The following is a 24,555-nucleotide window of genomic DNA, read 5'->3' on the forward strand; positions in this document are numbered from 1 at the left end:
TGTAAATTATTTAGTTGTAATTGTCCTATTTTAAGTTGTAATCGTTTATATTAAATAAGTGCGAAGACAAAAGGCCAAAACGACGATTTGAAGACGCAAATGACCAAAAAGCTCAAATGTACAAGATACAATCCAAGTGGTTCAATTTATTGATGAGAAGCGTCTAAAAATGACAAAAGTACAAGTTGCGAAACGCAAAGTACAAGATATTAAATTATACGAAAGGACGATCAAAAATCCGAAACCGGGACCTGAGCCAACTATCAACACCCGACGCAACGGACCAAAAATTATGAGTCTACTATGCACAAGAATATAATATAATATATATATAATTATATAAAATTATATATATTATATTATATAATTAAATATAACGTCGACAAGCTAGAAAACAAAGCAATTGGGCATGGCCAGACTGGCCATGCGATCGCATGAGATTAACACTGAGAACCCATGCGATCGCATGGGCCTCAGGATCAGACCACATCTATAAAAGGCAACGAGTTTTGGCCATAAACATAATAATAATAATACTCCGTAAGATAATAAATAAATAAATATATAATAAATATATATATATATATATATATATATATATATATATATATATATATATATATATATATATATATATATATATATATATATATATATATATATTATAGATTAGTGTTATATTAGATTAGTTTGGGTTATGTAAAAGTTATTTTTACGGGTTTTAAAGTCGGAGCTCTGTCCGTGTAACACTACGCGATAAATAATCAATGTAAGCTATGTTCTCCTTTTTAAATAAATGTCTCGTACTTAAGTTATTATTATGCTTATTTGAGCCAAAGTAATCATGATGTTGGACTAAATATTAAAGACGGGGTAATTGGGCTTTGTACCTTAATTGGGGTTTGGACAAAAGAACGACACTTGTGGAAATTAGACTATGGGCTATTAATGGGCTTTATATTTGTTTAACTAAATGATAGTTTGTTAATTTTAATATAAAGATTTACAATTGGACGTCCCTATAAATAACCATATACACTCGATCGGACACGATGGGCGGGATATTTATATGTACGAATAATCGTTCATTTAACCGGACACGGGAATGGATTAATAGTCTATGGAATTATTAAAACAGGGGTGAAATTATGTACAAGGACACTTGACATAATTGATAACAAAGTATTAAAACCTTGGGTTACACGCAGTCGATATCTTGGTGTAATTATTAAACAAAGTATTAAAACCTTGTTACAGTTTAAGTTCCCAATTAGTTGGAATATTTGACTTCGGGTATAAGGATAATTTGACGAGGACACTCGCACTTTAAATTTATGACCGATGGACTGTTATGGACAAAAACCAGACGGACATATTAAATAATCCAGGACAAAGGACAATTAACCCATGGGCATAAAATTAAAATCAACACGTCAACCATCATGGTTACGGAAGTTTAAATAAGCATAATATATTTTATTTACTCGCTATTTTATTTAACGTCATTTATTTATTGTCATTTATTTTTCGCTACTTTAATTATCGTCATTTATATTTTGCATTAGATTTTAATTGTAACTTAAAATATAAAATCGACAAACCAGTCATTAAACGGTAAACCCCCTTTTATATATTATCAATATAATATATTTTGTACAAATATAATTGTTTAAAAATATAGTGTGCAATAAGCCCGCTCCCTGTGGAACGAACCGGACTTACTAAAAACTATACTACTCTACGATTAGGTACACTGCCTATAGTGTTGTAGCAATGTTTAGGTATATCCATTTTGTAAATAAATAATTAAAACTTGTGTAATATTTCGTTGTATTTCGTATTTAAATTAATACTATTTCGTACACCCCGCTGCACACATCAGAGGTCATGAGTTCGACCCCCGTTGGCTACATATTTAAAACACAATTTCATCTCTCCCATGAACTATCCACCTATGGCGCATTTCCCATATCGTGTTGGGGGGGGGGGGGGGGGGGTAAAGGGGAGGGGGTTTTACTTGGCCGTGCCCTTGGATCGATTTCAAGATTTTCTCCCGGGCAGCGATGGCGGCGGGGTTATTATCGCTGCATCGGCATAGTCGAAACGGGAGATGATCGCAAAGGGTGGTACAGTCCCCCTCAGGTGATCCTATTCACTGTCCAAAAAAAAATAAGTTTATGTAAATCAGAGAACCTTGATAGGTCATACTCTGTCAAAAGGTGTTCCTCTGAATGTCTGTCACTTACAATACACTGATAGATGGATGTAAAATCTGGGGAAAAAAACAATCTTCAGCTACAACTAGAGATGGTAATGGGCGAGAAAAAATCTGTGACCCGCGGGTACCCGATTCGCGATGGGCGGGTAAAATCATTAAATCTTACCCGCTAGCACGTGTACAAGTAAATATTTAAACGCGCCGACGGGTCACGGCCGGGTCGCGGGTATATACTACCTGTCGCAGATAAAACCCGACCTGTGAATACATGAGACTTTTCAGAATTTACCAACGAATTAATACTTACAATTATTAAATTTAAAAGTTATTTTACTAGTATTTGAATAATGATTAAAAATATAATATTATATACAAGTAAAAAAACTTAATTTTCACGCCATTATACATATAGCTTGTACATATGGTTTTATAATTAATAACATTATCTGGATTTTCTAATAAAAAGTTGTATATTATTATTACCCGAGGGTCACGGCCATGAGCGAAAAGTTTTTACCCGTTGACGGATAACGGGTCTTAACGTGCAAAAAAAAAACCCGACGGGCGGGTTGCGGGTATATAGAACCCGTGTCCGTTACCTGCGGGCGCCATCCCTAGCTACAACTTTGCGACCCTGTCTTAAAAAAAAACTTGAAAAACTTTTGAGGCTCTGAACTTAAAAAAGAAAATGATGCTATACTTTTGACTTTTTGAGCATGTTTATGATTTTGCAGTAACCATGATGCAATATTGGCTTTTGAAAAGAACATAATACAATGTGTACAATTTATTTACTAATAAAAGTGTTGCTTCATATTGCAAGGTTTTGTTTGAATCTATAATTAAAACCAAATTAATCGTTTACCTTATACAAAAACTGATTATATCATATTCATTTTCTATATTTTTCACGTTCATATCGTTATCGTTACAGTACATCTTCATCATCATCAACACCAGTGCATCTTCATCAACATTGACTCGAGTAGTGTACATATCCATACATAATCGAATTTACAATTCAGCTTATTCAGCTTACTACACAATTAACTCATTTTTCTACTTTCACAATATTTAAACGTTCGCAACTCAACATAATACAATATTTATTTAGATTTTTGTTGTTTTGTGAGATGCAGCCAAGAGGCTCGCTACGGAGGCCAGAAGTCGGTTGTACGTAGGGATGGTATCGGGCCGAGTTTGGATCGGGTTTAGGTAATCCTGGACCCGAACCCGATTAAGAAACCCCGCCTCAAACTCGCCCCGAAACCCGTCGGGTCCCCATTTACCTACATACTGTCGAGTTTCGGGTTTCCCACGGGCAAACGGGTATACCCGATTAGTCATTCTGTATCTATTTTTCAATGAGTTACCAAATTAAAATATTGAAAAATAACTTAACTACTTCATATTTAAAGTATTATAAAATATCACATACAAAAAGTTGATTGAAATGTTTTTAAAATACTCAAATACACAAAGTATATAAAATATAAAATCTCGAAAACTTGTTGTATATGATTATATTGAATAACATTATACTCGTTTTCAAAAGAAATAAGAGAAATCTTTCATACATTAACAATGTAATACTAATACTAAAATTTTACATAAAAATTATTATTAAAATTTCTCGGGTCGGGTATGCGGGTCGGGTAAACGGGTTTGTATTCAAAACCATACCCGAACCCGAACCCGAATTTTTTTTTGTAACCATCCTCATATCCGGTCCATGACCCGACGGACTCAGGTCAGACCCGGCCTAATTATAACGGGTTTCGGGTTTTCCCATCGGGTACGGGTCATTTTTCCATCCCTAGTTGTACGTACGTGGACCATATTTTGATAAAGCCAAAAGTTAAAGGACCAAATATGTAAAATTCGAGATATCTATGCAAATTTTGTTCCTAGTAGCTAAGGATTTCCAAATTATTCTAAATACATTGAACAATGGGAGTAACTGTTGAAAATTTAGTGTAATTGTGGGTTTTAATCTACACTAGTAAATGAGTTTGGAGGTATGGAGTGTACACCCATTAAGTGATAGATTACCCGGACCCAAAAGTGGTTTTCTATTATTTACTATCATAACTTAGTCAGCTTGAAATTTCACTAAAGGAATTTTCATGCTACCCAGTGGAAGAATAATACTTACAATTACTTCCATTTGATAATGAAAAGTATTACTGGTGGCAGTATTATTTATGTAACCACTTTTACTTTAATACTTGTAACCATTTCATGGAAGTATTCTTCATGTAATCATGTTTCCACTTTTGCTTTAATAAGTAGAAGAATAATACTTGCAATTACTTTCATTTGATAATGAAAAGTATTACTAGTGTTATGGAAAAGTAACAACCTTTTTTTTATAATAATGGAAATGATATTATTAGTTCATGAAACCACTTGTGAAAGTTACGGAAGATATATATATATTATTAATAGGCCAATTGATATTATATATATCTTTACCAATAATTGTGGATGCCTATATTATCAGATGGATTACTATTCACGAGGATGTAGTGAAGAGAAGAAGTAATACAAACACATACAAAGAAAATACCTTAATACTCTTAAGCAAAAGGATTCTTGTTTTGTGCCAAAAACAAGATTTAATCTATGTCTTATCCCAAAGTGATATTCGTGTAACCCAGGCAATAAGGGTCGAATAATTACTTTCGAAAGTGATATCACGATTCAGTGATTTATCCGGCTATCGATTATTTTACCCTACACGATAAATTAATAAAACCTCCAACAATCGAAAGTAGTTATATGTTATAATCGATGGCGGCTACGATGAAACACATGACGACGAATTTCTCCAAACTTGATAAGTCTGAGGGAATTGATTTTAGGATATTGCAAAAGAAGATGCACTTCTTTCTAAGCAGTATGAGTGTGGTGTACGAACTCATCACACCAATTCCTGAAGATCATGGTGATGATGCCACTGTTGAACAAAATCGGAAAATGTGCAAGTGGGAGAACGATGACTACATCGCTAGAGGTTTAATCCTCAATGGTATGGCTGATTCCCTTTTTGATATTTACCAAAATGTTGAATCTGCTAAAGAACTATGGGACTGTTTAGAAACAAAGTATATGTCTGAGGATGCTTCTAGTAAAAAGTTCATTGTGAGTAATTTTAATAATTACAAGATGTTCGATTCTAGACCGGTCTTGGAACAATACAATGAGCTCATTCGTATACTTGGTCAATTCACACAACATAAAATGAATATGGATGAGTCTATTAAAGTCTCAAGTATCATTGATAAACTACCTCCATCTTGAAAAGAATTTAAACATTGTTTGAAACATAAGAAGGAGGAGTTAACTCTTGTTGAGTTAGGTAGTCATCTGCGTATTGAGGAATCCCTCATGTTGCAGGATAATGACAAGCCAAAGAGCAACGAAGTTGCTGGTACGTCTGTTGTCAATATGGTGGAACATAAAAAGTTTACTAGCAAAAATGACAAAAAGGGAAAACGTAAACATCAAGGTTATAACAAGGCTAATCCGAATAAGAAGTCTAAATTAACTTGTTGGAAGTGTGGTAAAACTGGACACTTGAAAATGGATTGCAAGGTTATATTTGGTAATAATAATGCCAAAGGAACTAGCACAAGCGGTTCGGGAAATGGTTTAAACAACCAAAGCTCAAAATGTCAGAATATGTTTAATAATTCAAATAAGAATTATGTTTCATATATATATGAAGTTTATTTTATGCAGGATAATGATGTTGCGTGGTGGGTTGACTCGGGAGCTACCACCGATGTATGCAAGGATAGATTTTGGTTCAAGATTTACGAGTCCGTGACTGATGGATCAATTCTTCATATGGAAAATGAGTCAACAGCTCCTGTTCATGGACGTGGAAGTGTGAATTTGTGTTTTAGTTCTGAAAAAACTGTTTGTTTGTTTGATGTCTTGCATGTACCACAAATAAGGAAAAATTTGGTTTCCAGTAGTGTGTTAAATTGTTGTGGTTATAAACAAGTGATTGAATCTGATAAGTTTGTTTTGTCAAAACATGGTATGTTTGTTGGTTTTGGTTATTTATGTAATAGAATGTTTAGACTTAACATTAATAACTTGAATGTTAATTTTGCTTTTATTTCAAATTCTGGCATAAATAATTCTACACTTTGGCATGCTAGACTAGGACATGTACACTTTAAAAGAATGCAAGATATGTCTAAAGATGGTTTAATACCGGCCTTTGATATGAACAATGAAAAGTGTAAAACGTGTATGTTGACAAAGATCACTAAGAAACCTTTTCAAAATATACATCGTGATACTGAGATTTTGGAATTAATACATAGTGATTTATGTGATTTGCATGCAACTCCTACTTTAGGGAACAAGAAATATTTTGTGACTTTTATTGATGATGCTTCTAGGTTTTGCTATGTTTATTTGTTACATACTAAGGATGAAGCATTAGATAAATTTAAAATATTTAAAACTGAAGTAGAATTACAACAAAAGGCTTTGATTAAAAGACTTAGAACGGATAGGGGAGGTGAATACATTGACCAATCGTATTTTCAATCCGTTGGTATTATTCATGAGACCACAGCTCCTTATACTCCACAACAAAATGGTATATCTGAAAGGAAGAATAGGGTCCTTAAGGTAATGATTAATTCTATGTTATCCTATTCGGGTTTAAGTGTAGGATTTTGGGGGGAAGCTATGTTAACAGCTTGTTATTTGCTTAATAGAGTTCCTAACAAAAGAAACAAGATTACACCTTATGAACTTTGGAATAAAAGAAAACCTAACTTGAATTATCTTTGGGTATGGGGTTGTAGGGCGGTCGTAAGACTACCTGATCCCAAGAAGAAAACTTTAGGTGAAAGAGGTATAGATTTCATATTTGTTGGATATGTTGAACATTCCAAGGCATATAGGTTCTATGTAATAGAGCCTAATGAGTTTGTCTCAATCAATTCTGTGATTGATTCAAGGGATGCAATCTTTGATAAAAAAATCGATTTTCATCTATACTTAGTGTAGTGACCCGAACTTTTCCATGTTTATATATATTAATTGAGATTGATATTTACATGATTAAATGTTTCCAACATGTTAAGCAATCAAACTTGTTAAGACTTGATTAATTGAAATATGTTTCATATAGACAATTGACCACCCAAGTTGACCGGCGATTCACGAACGTTAAAACTTGTAAAAATGACATGACGATATATATATGGATATACATATGGTTAACATGAGATTATGATAAGTAAGTATCTCCATAAGTATATTAACAATGAGTTATATACATATAAACAAGACTACTAACTTAAGGATTTCGAAACGAGACATATATGTAACGATTATCGTTGTAACGACATTTAAATGTATATATATCATATTAAGATATATTAATATATCATAATATCATGATAATATAATAATTTAACATCTCATTAGATATAATAAACAATGGGTTAACAACATTAATTGAGATCGTTAACTTAAAGGTTTCAAAACAACACTTACATGTAACGACTAACGATGACTTAACGACTCAGTTAAAATGTATATACATGTAGTGTATTTAGATGTATTAAAATACTTTTGGAAGACTTTAAGACATATATCAAAACACTCATACTTAACGAAAATGGTTACAGTTACTTTCCCATTCTTTTCTTTCATCAAGAATTCTAGTCGTATTCTTACCCGTATTATACACAGCTTCAAAACGTACTTACTATGGGTATATACCAATAGGAACTAGCATGGGATTCCACTCTTGATTATGTCATGTATGACTAATCAATTTTAACTTCTACCATGAGCTAGTCAACTAACTAGAACTCCTTTTAACCCCACTCACCACTCACTAATTACCACTCATCATTCACTCCATTTCACTTCCAATTCTCTTTCTAATTCTCTCTCAACACACACACACTATTATGAACGTATTTTTCCAGTAGTTAATCATCATCTTCATCAAAAATCACTTCAAGAATCAAGCTATAATCATCATAGGAAGAACACTTCAAGAACACTTCAAAAATCCCTTCAAGTTTACTAATTTACTTCCAAGCTTTCTAATCCATTCCAAGTAATCATCTAAGATCAAGAAACCTTTGTTATATACAGTAGGTTATCTTTCTTATTCAAGGTAATATTCATATTCAAACTTTGATTCAATTTCTATAACTATAAACTATCTTAATTCGAGTAAAAATCTTACTTGAACTTGTTTTTGTGTCATGATCCTACTTCAAGAACTTTCAAGCCATCCAAGATCCTTTGAAGCTAGATCATTTCTTGTCACTTCCAGTAGGTTTACCTACTAAACTTGAGGTAGTAATGATGTTCATAACATCATTCGATTCATATATATAAAACTATCTTATTCGAAGGTTTAAACTCGTAATCACTAGAACATAGTTTAGTTAATTCTAAACTTGTTCGCAAACAAAAGTTAATCCTTCTAACTTGACTTTTAAAATTAACTAAACACATGTTCTATATCTATATGATATGCTAACTTAATGATTTTAAACCTGGACACACAAAAAACACCGTAAAACCGGATTTACGCCGTCGTAGTAACACCGCGGGCTGTTTTGGGTTAGTTAATTAAAAACTATGATAAATTTTGATTTAAAAGTTGTTATTCTGAGAAAATGATTTTTATTATGAACATGAAACTATATCCAAAAATTATGGTTAAACTCAAAGTGGAAGTATGTTTTCTAAAATGGTCATCTAGACGTCGTTCTTTCGACTGAAATGACTACCTTTACAAAAACGACTTGTAACTTATTTTTCCGACTATAAACCTATACTTTTCTGTTTAGATTCATAAAATAGAGTTCAATATGAAACCATAGCAATTTGATTCACTCAAAACGGATTTAAAATGAAGAAGTTATGGGTAAAACAAGATTGGATAATTTTTCTCATTTTAGCTACGTGAAAATTGGTAACAAATCTATTCCAACCATAACTTAATCAACTTGTATTGTATATTATGTAATCTTGAGATACCATAGACACGTATACAATGTTTCGACCTATCATGTCGACACATCTATATATATTTCGGAACAACCATAGACACTCTATATGTGAATGTTGGAGTTAGCTATACAGGGTTGAGGTTGATTCCAAAATATGTATAGTTTGAGTTGTGATCAATACTGAGATACGTATACACTGGGTCGTGGATTGATTTAAGATAATATTTATCGATTTATTTATGTATATCTAACTGTGGACAACTAGTTGTAGGTTACTAACGAGGACAGCTGACTTAATAAACTTAAAACATCAAAATATATTAAAAGTGTTGTAAATATATTTTGAACATACTTTGATATATATGTATATATTGTTATAGTGTGACGATCGCTCTAAATCCATATGGACGAACACGTCATTCATTGATTTCATTGCGAGGTATTTGACCTTTATATGATACGTTTTGTAAACATTGCATTCTTTTGAAAAGGCACACCATAAATGAATATTTAAATCAAAGGTTTTCGACATCTGATGATTTCTACATATATACAATCACCATAAATAATAGTTTACAACAGCATTTCTGTTGACAATGCAGTCAAAATAAGATACATGGTGATGATTTGGTAAATGCAACGTCTCCTTGAAAAATATGTCATGTAAGACTCCATGCACATAGCTTGTTTAACATCTAAGCAAACAGCGGAAGACTTCTAGGAAACCTGAGAATAAACATGCTAACAAGTGTCAACACAAAGGTTGGTGAGTTCATAGTTTTAATGTTGCGCATAATCTGTATATAAAGGTGGATCACAAGATTTCACTTGTTCAATCCAGAAACGTTTATCAATAGATTCTACATAACAGAGCACCCTGGTAACTAAGCTTTAACGTTATAATGATAAATACCCCATTCGTTTTAATACACGCAAACCAACGTGTCCTAAACTCAAATAACACACGTCCGTTAAAAGGCTAGTGCTCTAGCTCGGACGGGGATGTCAAGCCCTATGGATCCATATACTGTTATTCGCGCCCACCAGTCCATATCCTATGTACTGGCAGCTACTAGTTACCAAAGCTAAGGGATTTTCGGTTCAAACTCAGTGTAGAATTTAGTATGTACTTGTATCCATTGCGTTTAAAATAAATTGCATGTATTCTCAGCCCAAAAATATAGATTGCAAAAGCAATTAAAAAGGGAGCAATGAAACTCACGCATATAAATATTGTAAATCAGTTTATAAAGCATTTGCATGTATTCTCAGCCCAAAAATGTAGAGAGTAAAAGGGATCATATGAAACTCACTGTTTAATATTGATATACAATATTGTAGAAAAGCACGTAGACGCATCGGAGATGATAAACACGAGGTTTGATTCACAAAAATACCCTTGAACATTACCCATAATTTCCTTGGCAATAACCCATATTTTCCTTAGCTCTAGCTCGCTTGGAAACACGTTTTGAAAATTACTTGGACAGCACTCCGTCGTAATATTTTATGTACATTATTATTTTTGTATCGCAAAAATAATAACACTAATAATAAAAATAATAAGATTAATAATAATCTTATTAATAATAATAATAATAATAATAATAATAATAATAATAATAATAATAATAATAATAATAATAATAATAAATAATATTACGGAGTATATCTATATTTGTGTATGTGTGTGATTATCTCGAGCCAAAAACTGCAATTTATAGCAATCATACCAGAAAAAGTACCCCATGCGATCGCATGGGATTTGTGCTTCAAGGCCATGCGATCGCATGGAACCCTGGGACAGCTCACAAATTTTTAACTTCTTGTTTGTCGACATAATTTTATATTATATATAATATATTTAATTTATATAATTAATTATATATTATATTAAATTCACATGCATAGTTGACTTGTAATTTTTGTTCTGATAAGTCGTATGTCATCACTCGACTTATGTCCCGGTTCCAGTTTTTCGAACGCCCTTTCGTACGCTGAGAAAACTAGTACTTTTCGTTTCGTGACTCGTACCTTTGTCAAAATATAAACTTAAATTATCCCTAAATTATATCACTCAAAGTGTATCTTAAACTTTCGAGTGTTTTGGTCATTTACTTTTATAAATTATCGTCTCGTTATTTGTTAAAATACACTTTAAAATAGTGTTTACTGTAGCAAAGTTACTGTAGCAAAGTCAATTTCACTGTAGCAAATAGTGATTTTCGCAAACACTGTAGCATTTTGGGTACTGTAGCAATTTGAAAATACTGTAGCAAATTAGTGTTTTACTGGTTCATCTTAAATGCTTTAGTTAACTTATCTGAATATCAATTGAATCAATAAACGAATGTTACTATCGTTTACTAAATAACTTTAAATCATATATATTCAATTAGATATATAAACCAATAAGTTTAATGTACGGTATCATGCAATTAAAACATTGTTACCTTTTCAAGTTATAGTATATATGTATCTATTTACATATAATTGTTCGCGAATCGTCGAAAACAATCGAAGGGTTTTTAAATATATAAAAGTAGTTCAAAAATTTTGAGATTCAGTTTTACAGACTTTGCTTATCGTGTCGGAAATGTTAATCATACAAAGATTAAGTTTAAATTTGGTCAGAAATTTCCGGGTCATCACATATAGGTTCGTGAATCAACCAGTGGCCAAGTCTTACTTCCCGACGAAGTAAAAATCTGTGAAAGTGAGTTATAGTCCCACTTTTAAAATCTAATATTTTTGGGATGAGAATACATGCAGGTTTTATAAATGATTTACAAAATAGACACAAGTACGTGAAACTACATTCTATGGTTGAATTATCGAAATCGAATATGCCCCTTTTTATTAAGTCTGGTAATCTAAGAATTAGGGAACAGACACCCTAATTGACGCGAATCCTAAAGATAGATCTATTGGCCCTAACAAACCCCATCCAAAGTACCGGATGCTTTAGTACTTCGAAATTTATATCATATCCGAAGGGTGTCCCGAAATGATGGGGATATTCTTATATATGCATTTTGTTAATGTCGGTTACCAGGTGTTCACCATATGAATGATTTTTATCTCTATGTATGGGATGTGTATTGAAATATGAAATCTTGTGGTCTATTGTTACGATTTGATATATATAGGTTAAACCTATAGCTCACCAACATTTTTGTTGACGTTTTAAGCATGTTTATTCTCAGGTGATTATTAAGAGCTTTCGCTGATACTTAAATAAGGACGAGATTTGGAGTCCATGCTTGTATGATATTGTGTAAAAACTGCATTCAAGAAACTTATTTTGTTGTAACATATTTGTATTGTAAACCATTATGTAATGGTCGTGTGTAAACAGGATATTTTAGATTATCATTATTTGATAATCTACGTAAAGCTTTTTAAACCTTTATTGATGAAATAAAGGTTATGGTTTGTTTTAAAATGAATGCAGTCTTTGAAAAACGTCTCATATAGAGGTCAAAACCTCGCAACGAAATCAATTAATATGGAACGTTTTTAATCAATAAGAACGGGACATTTCATTTGGTATCCGAGCGTTGGTCTTAGAGAACCAGAATTTTGCATTAGTGTGTCTTATCTAGTTTGTTAGGATGCATTAGTGAGTCTGGACTTCGACCGTGTTTACTTGAAAAATGATTGCTTAACAAATTTTGTTGGAAACTATATATTTTTAACATGTGAATATTATGTGATATATTAATCTCTTAACGCGTTTGATATTATGTGATAGATGTCTACCTCTAGAACAAGTCCCATTGACTCACCTAATAATAATGAAGAGTCAAATATAAATTGGGATGATTCGTGGACTGATTCACAAGTTCCCGAAGAGGAACCGGAAGAAGAGTCGGAACCGGAAGAAGAATCGGAAACGGAAGAAGAATCGGAACCGGATGAAGAAATAGAACCGGTGGGGGAAATAATAAAACGGTTAAGTAAAAGAAAATTCTCAACCAACCGACCAAGGTTAATTATGGTCAATGGTGTTTCCGCCAAGGAAGCAAAATATTGGGAGGATTACCAATTCTCCGATGAATCGGATTCCGACGAGAATTCCGATGATGTTATAGAAATTACCCCAACTAAATTTAAAAAGGCAAAAGAAAATAATAAGGGAAAGGGCATAAAAATAGAGAAATATAATTCCAACCCCGATGAACTTTATATGTATCGTCAACCCCCGAAGTCCTTAAGTTGTAACAATGACCCGAGAACCTCTAAACCACCAGGTTTTTCTAAACCAATGTGGATAACGACGGCTCGTATTAGGGGAACATCATATATCCCTAGAAACTTGGCAAAACGAACCAAAACCGAAGAAGAAGAAACAAGCGAGTCGGAATAAGATAGTTGTATTCGTGTGGTGTAATATAAGTAATATAGTGTGCTTATGCTTTATGATATATGTAAAAATTGCTTGTATTAATAAGTATTTTTTTTTTATGAATCTAACTCTTGTCTATTTTACAGTATAAAAACACAAAATGGATAGACAACCCAATATTTTAAGAGACCTACCCGGAGACATGATTGATGTAATCTTGTCTAGAGTCGGTCAGAATTCTTCGGCACAACTATTTAAGGCGAGATCAGTTTGTAAGACATTCGAAGAACATTCCAAGAATGCCTTGGTTTATAAAAGGCTTTCGTTCGAAAGATGGGGGATATCACATTGGGAAATCCATAAGTTACGATGTGTTTACTTTGACGCATATATTGCGGGGAACCCAAATGCTATTTTACGCAATGGGTTAAGAAATTATTTTGACTCAATATATCCGAATATTGGACTTCGTGATTTAGAAAAAGCGGCTAACATGCAACATAAAGAAGCATGTTATGCTTACGGATTAGTAATGTTCGCTTCTCACCAAAGTGAGAACAAGAACATCGGGCTACAACTATTAAACAAAACGTTCCCACAAGTGACGGAGTCGGTAATTGGGGTAAGAAATGAGGTTTTTAGATTGTTACTGGACTGTTGGACATTACGTAACCCTCGTCCCTTTGACGACGTTACAACACGCTGTCTTATCAACGGCCATAACGGTTATGTTCCACAAGACCAATGATGGGAAGTAATCCTAGTAAAACCAGAATGCATGACTTGTTTCTGGACGTATGAATTACGTGTCTTTATTGCCTTTGCTGAACGACTTGTGTACTAGCTAGAATTATCTTCACAACCATCTTGTATCAAATTTATTGTGTGCTATATTTCATGCTATATGTAAAATAAGTGGTATTGTAAGTTTGTAAAATATTGTGTAAAAGTTTGAACGCGAAATATTATTATAATCAGTTTTTCATATAGAATTGTAGTAGTTGAATTGTATATTTGCTACTAAGTATGAACTTAACGGGTAGGTACTACCCGAATTTAAACTTATAAAATGCTAATATGAAGAAAAAGCTTTTATAAATGAGTTCATATTATGCTACGAAATACTATTAACTACTCTTAATATTCTGTATGATTAACTTGTTCCATTTGACTATTTTGAAGGAAATGGCACCGACTACTCGACACACCGTGAATATGAATGAAGAGGAATTCCGTACTTTTCTAGCTTCAAACATAGCCGCAGTACAGGCTGCGCTACATACCAACAATAACCTTGGATCTAGCAGTACAGGAAATCGTGTAGGATGCACCTACAAAGAATTCACTGCCTGTAAACCTTTGGAATTTGATGGAACCGAAGGACCGATCGGATTGAAACGGTGGACCGAGAAGGTCGAATCGGTGTTTGCCATAAGTAAGTGTACTGAAGAGGACAAAGTGAAGTACGCTACACATACCTTCACAGGTTCTGCGTTAACATAGTGGAATACCTATCTAGACCAAGTGGGACAAGACGATGCGTACGCACTACCGTGGTCAGTATTCAAGCACTTGATGAACGAGAAGTACCGTCCCAGAACCGAGGTCAATAAGCTCAAGACAGAACTTAGAGGGTCACGAACCCAAGGATTTGATATTACCACGTACGAAAGACGATTCACAGAATTGTGCCTATTGTGTCCGGGAGCATTCGAAGATGAGGAAGAGAAGATCGACGCGTTTGTGAAAGGATTACCTGAAAGAATCCAAGAAGATATAAGTTCACACGAGCCCGCCTCCATACAACAGGCATGTAGAATGGTTCACAAACTAGTGAACCAGATTGAAGAAAGAATTAAAGAACAGACTGCTGAAGAGGCCAATGTGAAGCAAGTCAAAAGAAAGTGGGAGGAAAACGGTGATAAGAATCACCAATACAACAACAACAGCAATTACAACTATAATCGCAATAATTATCCCAACAATCGCAACATCAATCGCAACTACAACAAACGGCCGAACAACAACAACAACAACAACAACAACAACAGCAGCAGCAACTACAACAATCATCCCAACAACAATAATAACCGCAACAAAAACAACAATCAGAAGCAGCTATGCCAAAGGTGTGAAAAGTATCACTCGGGGTTCTGCACCAAATTTTGCAACAAGTGTAAAAGAAATGGTCATAGCGCGGTGAAGTGTGAGGACTACGGACCAGGGGTTAATAGAACGAAAGGAACAAATGGTGTCGGAACGAGTAATGGCGGAGGAAGTAGTGTCGGAGCAAGTTATGCCAATGTAGTTTGTTATAAATGTGGAAAACCGGGCCACATTATTAGAAATTGCCCGAACCAGGAGAACACGAATGGACAAGGCCGCGGAAGAGTTTTCAATATTAATGCGGCAGAGGCACAGGAAGACCCGGAGCTTGTTACGGGTACGTTTCTTATTGACAATAAATCTGCTTACGTTTTATTTGATTCGGGTGCGGATAGAAGCTATATGAGTAGAGATTTTTGTGCTAAATTAAGTTGTCCATTGACGCCTTTGGATAGTAAATTTTTACTCGAATTAGCAAATGGTAAATTAATTTCAGCAGATAATATATGTCTGAATCGAGAAATTAAACTGGTTAGCGAAACATTTAAGATTGATTTGATACCTGTAGAGTTATGGAGTTTTGATGTGATAATCGGTATGGACTGGTTGAAAGAAGTGAAAGCAGAGATCGTTTGTTACAAAAATGCAATTCGCATTATACGAGAAAAAGGAAAACCCTTAATGGTGTACGGAGAAAAGGGCAACACGAAGCTACATCTTATTAGTAATTTGAAGGCACAAAAACTAATAAGAAAAGGTTGCTATGCTGTTCTAGCACACGTCAAAAAAGTACAAACTGAAGAAAAGAGCATCAATGATGTTCCCATTACAAAAGAATTTCCCGATGTATTTCCGAAGGAATTACCGGGATTACCCCCACATCGATCCGTTGAATTTCAAATAGATCTTGTACCAGGAGCTGCACCAATAGCTCGTGCTCCTTACAGACTCGCACCCAGCGAGATGAAAGAACTGCAAAGCCAATTACAAGAACTTTTAGAGCGTGGTTTCATTCGACCAAGTACATCACCGTGGGGAGCTCTTGTTTTGTTTGTCAAGAAGAAAGATGGTACATTCAGGTTGTGTATCGACTACCGAGAGTTGAACAAACTTTCCATCAAGAACCGCTACCCACTACCGAGAATCGACGACTTAGTTGATCAACTACAAGGCTCGTCTGTTTATTCAAAGATTGACTTACGTTCCGGGTATCATCAAATGCGGGTGAAAGAAGATGATATTCCAAAGACTGCTTTCAGAACATGTTACGGTCATTACGAGTTTATGGTCATGCCGTTTGGTTTAACTAATGCACCAGCTGTGTTCATGGACCTTATGAACCGAGTGTGTGGACCATACCTTGACAAGTTTGTCATTGTTTTCATTGATGACATACTTATTTACTCAAAGAATGACCAAGAACACGGTGAACATTTGAGAAAGGTGTTAGAAGTATTGAGGAAGGAAGAATTGTACGCTAAGTTTTCAAAGTGTGCATTTTGGTTGGAAGAAGTTCAATTCCTCGGTCACATAGTGAACAAAGAAGGTATTAAGGTGGATCCGGCAAAGATAGAAACTGTTGAAAAGTGGGAAACCCCGAAAACTCCGAAACTCATACGCCAGTTTTTAGGAGTAGCTGGTTACTACAGAAGGTTCATCCAAGACTTTTCCAGAATAGCAAAACCCTTGACTGCATTAACGCATAAAGGGAAGAAATTTGAATGGAATGATGAACAAGAGAAAGCGTTTCAGTTATTGAAGAAAAAGCTAACTACAGCACCTATATTGTCATTGCCTGAAGGGAATGAAGATTTTGTGATTTATTGTGATGCATCAAAGCAAGGTCTCGGTTGTGTATTAATGCAACGAACGAAGGTGATTGCTTATGCGTCTAGACAATTGAAGATTCACGAACAAAATTATACGACGCATGATTTGGAATTAGGCGCGGTTGTTTTTGCATTAAAGACTTGGAGGCACTACTTATATGGGGTCAAAAGTATTATATATACCGACCACAAAAGTCTTCAACACATATTTAATCAGAAACAACTGAATATGAGGCAGCGTAGGTGGATTGAATTATTGAATGATTACGACTTTGAGATTCGTTACCACCCGGGGAAGGCAAATGTGGTAGCCGATGCGTTGAGCAGGAAGGACAGAGAACCCATTCGAGTAAAATCTATGAATATAATGATTCATAATAACATTACTACTCAAATAAAGGAGGCACAACAAGGAGTTTTAAAAAAGAGAAATTTAAAGGATGAAATACCCAAAGGATCGGAGAAGCATCTTAATATTCGGGAAGACGGAACCCGGTATAGGACTGAAAGGATTTGGGTACCAAAATTTAGAGATATGAGAGAAATGGTACTTAGAGAAGCTCATAAAACCAGATACTCAATACATCCTGGAACGGGGAAGATGTACAAGGATCTCAAGAAACATTTTTGGTGGCCGGGTATGAAAGCCGATGTTGCTAAATACGTAGGAGAATGTTTGACGTGTTCTAAGGTCAAAGCTGAGCATCAGAAACCATCAGGTCTACTTCAACAACCCGAAATCCCAGAATGGAAATGGGAAAACATTACCATAGATTTCATCACTAAATTGCCAAGGACTGCAAGTGGTTTTGATACTATTTGGGTAATAGTTGATCGTCTCACCAAATCAGCACACTTCCTACCAATAAGAGAAGATGACAAGATGGAGAAGTTAGCACGACTGTATTTGAAGGAAGTCGTCTCCAGAAATGGAATACCAATCTCTATTATCTCTGATAGGGATGGCAGATTTATTTCAAGATTCTGGCAGACATTACAGCAAGCATTAGGAACTCGTCTAGACATGAGTACTGCCTATCATCCACAAACTGATGGGCAGAGCGAAAGGACGATACAAACGCTTGAAGACATGCTACGAGCATGTGTTATTGATTTCGAAAACAGTTGGGATCGACATCTACCGTTAGCAGAATTTTCCTACAACAACAGCTACCATTCAAGCATTGAGATGGCGCCGTTTGAAGCACTTTATGGTAGAAAGTGCAGGTCTCCGATTTTTTGGAGTGAAGTGGGGGATAGACAGATTACAGGTCCGGAGATTATACAAGAAACTACCGAGAAGATCAACCAAATTCAACAACGGTTGAAAACCGCCCAAAGTCGACAAAAGAGCTACGCTGACATTAAAAGAAAAGATATAGAATTTGAAATTGGAGAGATGGTCATGCTTAAAGTTGCACCTTGGAAAGGCGTTGTTCGATTTGGTAAACGAGGGAAATTAAATCCAAGGTATATTGGACCATTCAAGATTATTGATCGTGTCGGACCAGTAGCTTACCGACTTGAGTTACCTCAACAACTCGCGGCTGTACATAACACTTTCCACGTCTCGAATTTGAGGAAATGTTTTGATAAAGAAGATCTCACTATTCTGTTAGATGAAATCCAAATCAACGAAAAACTTCAATTCATCGAAGAACCCGTCAAAATAATGGATCGTGAGGTTAAAAGACTTAAGCAAAACAAGATACCAATTGTTAAGGTTCGATGGAATGCTCGTAGAGGACCCGAGTTCACCTGGGAGCGTGAAGATCAGATGAAGAAGAAATACCCGCATCTATTTCCAGAAGATTCGTCAACACCTTCAACAGCTTAAAATTTCGGGACGAAATTTATTTAACGGGTAGGTACTGTAGTGACCCGAACTTTTCCATGTTTATATATATTAATTAAGATTGATATTTACATGATTAAATGTTTCCAACATGTTAAGTAATCAAACTTGTTAAGACTTGATTAATTGAAATATGTTTCATATAGACAATTGACCACCCAAGTTGACCGGCGATTCACGAACGTTAAAACTTGTAAAAACGACATGACGATATATATATGGATATACATATGGTTAACATGAGATTATGATAAGTAAGTATCTCCATAAGTATATTAACAATGAGTTATATACATATAAACAAGACTACAAACTTAAGGATTTCGAAACGAGACATATATGTAACGATTATCGTTGTAACGACATTTAAATGTATATATATCATATTAAGATATATTAATATATCATAATATCATGATAATATAATAATTTAACATCTCATTAGATATAATAAACAATGGGTTAACAACATTAATTGAGATCGTTAACTTAAAGGTTTCAAAACAACACTTACATGTAACGACTAACGATGACTTAACGACTCAGTTAAAATGTATATACATGTAGTGTATTTAGATGTATTAAAATACTTTTGGAAGACTTTAAGACATATATCAAAACACTCATACTTAACGAAAATGGTTACAGTTACTTTCCCATTCTTTTCTTTCATCAAGAATTCTAGTCGTATTCTTACCCGTATTATACACAGCTTCAAAACGTACTTACTATGGGTATATACCAATAGGAACTAGCATGAGATTCCACTCTTGATTATGTCATGTATGACTAATCAATTTTAACTTCTACCATGAGCTAGTCAACTAACTAGAACTCCTTTTAACCCTACTCACCACTCACCAATTACCACTCATCATTCACTCAATTTCACTTCCAATTCTCTTTCTAATTCTCTCTCAACACACACACACACTATTATGAACGTATTTTTCCAGTAGTTAATCATCATCTTCATCAAAAATCACTTCAAGAATCAAGCTATAATCATCATAGGAAGAACACTTCAAGAACACTTCAAAAATCCCTTCAAGTTTACTAATTTACTTCCAAGCTTTCTAATCCATTCCAAGTAATCATCTAAGATCAAGAAACCTTTGTTATATACAGTAGGTTATCTTTCTTATTCAAGGTAATATTCATATTCAAACTTTGATTCAATTTCTATAACTATAAACTATCTTAATTCGAGTAAAAATCTTACTTGAACTTGTTTTTGTGTCATGATCCTACTTCAAGAACTTTCAAGCCATCCAAGATCCTTTGAAGCTAGATCATTTCTTGTCACTTCCAGTAGGTTTACCTACTAAACTTGAGGTAGTAATGATGTTCATAACATCATTCGATTCATATATATAAAACTATCTTATTCGAAGGTTTAAACTCGTAATCACTAGAACATAGTTTAGTTAATTCTAAACTTGTTCACAAACAAAAGTTAATCCTTCCAACTTGACTTTTAAAATTAACTAAACACATGTTCTATATCTATATGATATGCTAACTTAATGATTTAAAACCTGGAAACACAAAAAACACCGTAAAACCGGATTTACGCCGTCGTAGTAACACCGCGGGCTGTTTTGGGTTAGTTAATTAAAAACTATGATAAACTTTGATTTAAAAGTTGTTATTTTGAGAAAATGATTTTTATTATGAACATGAAACTATATCCAAAAATTATGGTTAAACTCAAAGTGGAAGTATGTTTTCTAAAATGGTCATCTAGACGTCGTTCTTTCGACTGAAATGACTACCTTTACAAAAATGACTTGTAACTTATTTTTCCAACTATAAACCTAAACTTTTCTGTTTAGATTCATAAAATAGAGTTCAATATGAAACCATAGCAATTTGATTCACTCAAAACGGATTTAAAATGAAGAAGTTATGGGTAAAACAAGATTGGATAATTTTTCTCATTTTAGCTACGTGAAAATTGGTAACAAATCTATTCCAACCATAACTTAATCAACTTGTATTGTATATTATGTAATCTTGAGATACCATAGACACGTATACAATGTTTCAACCTATCATTTCGACACATCTATATATATTTCGGAACAACCATAGACACTCTATATGTGAATGTTGGAGTTAGCTATACAGGGTTGAGGTTGATTCCAAAATATGTATAGTTTGAGTTGTGATCAATACTGAGATACGTATACACTGGGTCGTGGATTGATTCAAGATAATATTTATCGATTTATTTCTGTATATCTAACTGTGGACAACTAGTTGTAGGTTACTAACGAGGACAGCTGACTTAATAAACTTAAAACATCAAAATATATTAAAAGTGTTGTAAATATATTTTGAACATACTTTAATATATATGTATATATTGTTATAGGTTCGTGAATCAACCAGTGGCCAAGTCTTACTTCCTGACGAAGTAAAAATCTGTGAAAGTGAGTTATAGTCCCACTTTTAAAATCTAATATTTTTGGAATGAGAATACATGCAGGTTTTATAAATGATTTACAAAATAGACACAAGTACGTGAAACTACATTCTATGGTTGAATTATCGAAATCGAATATGCCCCTTTTTATTAAGTCTGGTAATCTAAGAATTAGGGAACAGACACCCTAATTGACGCGAATCCTAAAGATAGATCTATTGGGCCTAACAAACCCCATCCAAAGTACCGGATGCTTTAGTACTTCGAAATTTATATCATATCCGAAGGGTGTCCCGGAATGATGGGGATATTCTTATATATGCATCTTGTTAATGTCGGTTACCAGGTGTTCACCATATGAATGATTTTTATCTCTATGTATGGGATGTGTATTGAAATATGAAATCTTGTGGTCTATTGTTACGATTTGATATATATAGGTTAAACCTATAGCTCACCAACATTTTTGTTGACGTTTTAAGCATGTTTATTCTCAGGTGATTATTAAGAGCTTCTGCTGTCGCATACTTAAATAAGGACGAGATTTGGAGTCCATGCTTGTATGATATTGTGTAAAAACTGCATTCAAGAAACTTATTTTGTTGTAACATATTTGTATTGTAAACCATTATGTAATGGTCGTGTGTAAACAGGATATTTTAGATTATCATTATTTGATAATCTATGTAAAGCTTTTTAAACCTTTATTGATGAAATAAAGGTCATGATTTGTTTTAAAATGAATGCAGTCTTTGAAAAACGTCTCATATAGAGGTCAAAACCTCGCAACGAAATCAATTAATATGGAACGTTTTTAATCAATAAGAACGGGACATTTCACTTAGACCAAAAGATATGATTCCAAGTAACAATGGAATCAATAAGGATTGTAATGATGAAGTCTCTGAAAATGTTGTTGATCAGTCACTTGAGTTTCGGAAAAGCAAAAGAGAAAGAAAACCTAAATCATTTGGGCCAAATTTTCAACCATACTTAGTTGAAGGTTCCAGGGATGATGTTTCTACCCAATATTCATATTGTTTCAATGTTGATGATGACCCTAAAACATATGATGAAGCAATGAGGTCTCAGGATGTTGCATTCTGGAAAGAGGCAATTAATGATGAGATGGATTCCATCATGGGCAATAACACTTGGGTGTTAGCTGATCTACCTCCTGGTTGCAAACCTTTGGGTTGCAAATGGATCTTCAAAAGGAAGATGAAGGTGGATGGAACTATTGAAAAGTTCAAGGCAAGGTTAGTCATTCAAGGCTTTAGACAAAAGTTTGGAATTGACTATTTTGATACTTATGCTCCTGTGTCACGTATCACTACCATTAGACTGCTGATTACTTTGGCTACAATTCACAATCTGGTTATTCACCAGATGGATGTGAAGACAGCATTCTTGAATGGTGAATTAGATGAGGAGGTTTATATGAACCAACCTCAGGGCTTTGTCATGCCAGGAAATGAAGGTAAGGTGTGCAAACTTGTGAAGTCCTTATATGGTTTGAAACAAGCACCTTAGCAATGGCATCAGAAGTTTGATGAAGTGGTTTTATCTAGTGGTTTTAAATTAAACCAAGCAGATAAATGTGTATATAGTAAATTTGATGATTCTGGTAAAGGAGTTATAATTTGTCTATATGTTGATGACATGTTAATCTTTGGGACTGACCAAGGTCAGCTTGATTTAACAAAAGAATTTTTGTCATCAAAATTCTCCATGAAAGATATGGGGGAGGCTAACGTTATCCTTGGCATTAGGATCAAATGTGAAAGCAAAAGAATTTTAATTTCTCAATCTTATTATATTGAGAAGGTGTTGAAAAAGTTCAATTGTTTTGAATGTACTCCTATGAGTACTCTTGTGGATCCAAGTGAGAAGCTTATGCCTAATCAAGGTGAAGCTGTATCACAACTTGAGTATTCTCAGGTGATTGGATGTTTGATGTACGCCATGACTTGTACAAGGCTGGATATTGCTTTTGTTGTGGGAAAACTGAGTAGATATACTAGTAATCCTAGTACTCATCATTGGTATATATATATATATATATATATATATATATATATATATATATATATATATATATATATATATATATATATATATATATATATATATATATATATATACTGAAGTACTTGAAGAAAACTATGGACTATAGTTTATCTTATAATGGGTTTCCTTCGGTAATAGAAGGATATTCTGATGCGAGTTGGATAACCAATATTGAAGATCATTCTTCAACAAGTGGTTGGGTGTTCTTGCTTGGGGGAGGTGCTATTTCACGGGCTTCTAAGAAATAGACATGTATTACCAACTCAACGATGGAATCTGAGTTTGTTGCTTTAGCTGCTGCTGGTAAAGAAGTAGAATGGCTTAGAAACTTGATCCATGAGATACCATTATGGCCTAAACCTGTAGCACCCATGTTTATCCATTGTGATAGTGCTGCGACATTGGCAAAGGCTTATAGCCAGATGTACAATGGAAAGTCTAGATACTTAGGTGTCAGATATAGCATGATTCGTGAACTCATCATGAATGGGGTGATTTCTATAATGTTCGTGAGGTCACAACAGAATTTTGCTGATCACTTGACGAAGGGATTGGCAAGAGACTTGGTTGACAAGTCTGCTGTGGGGATGGGTTTAAAGTCCACATAAATTTCTGATAATAAGATACCCAATTCCCTTCTGATGAAAATCAGAAGCTGAATTCAATGTGGAAGGCTTATACTTAGAAATTT

This window comes from Rutidosis leptorrhynchoides, chromosome 2, assembly GCF_046630445.1.
Source record: "Rutidosis leptorrhynchoides isolate AG116_Rl617_1_P2 chromosome 2, CSIRO_AGI_Rlap_v1, whole genome shotgun sequence".
NCBI classification, from domain to species: domain Eukaryota; kingdom Viridiplantae; phylum Streptophyta; class Magnoliopsida; order Asterales; family Asteraceae; genus Rutidosis; species Rutidosis leptorrhynchoides.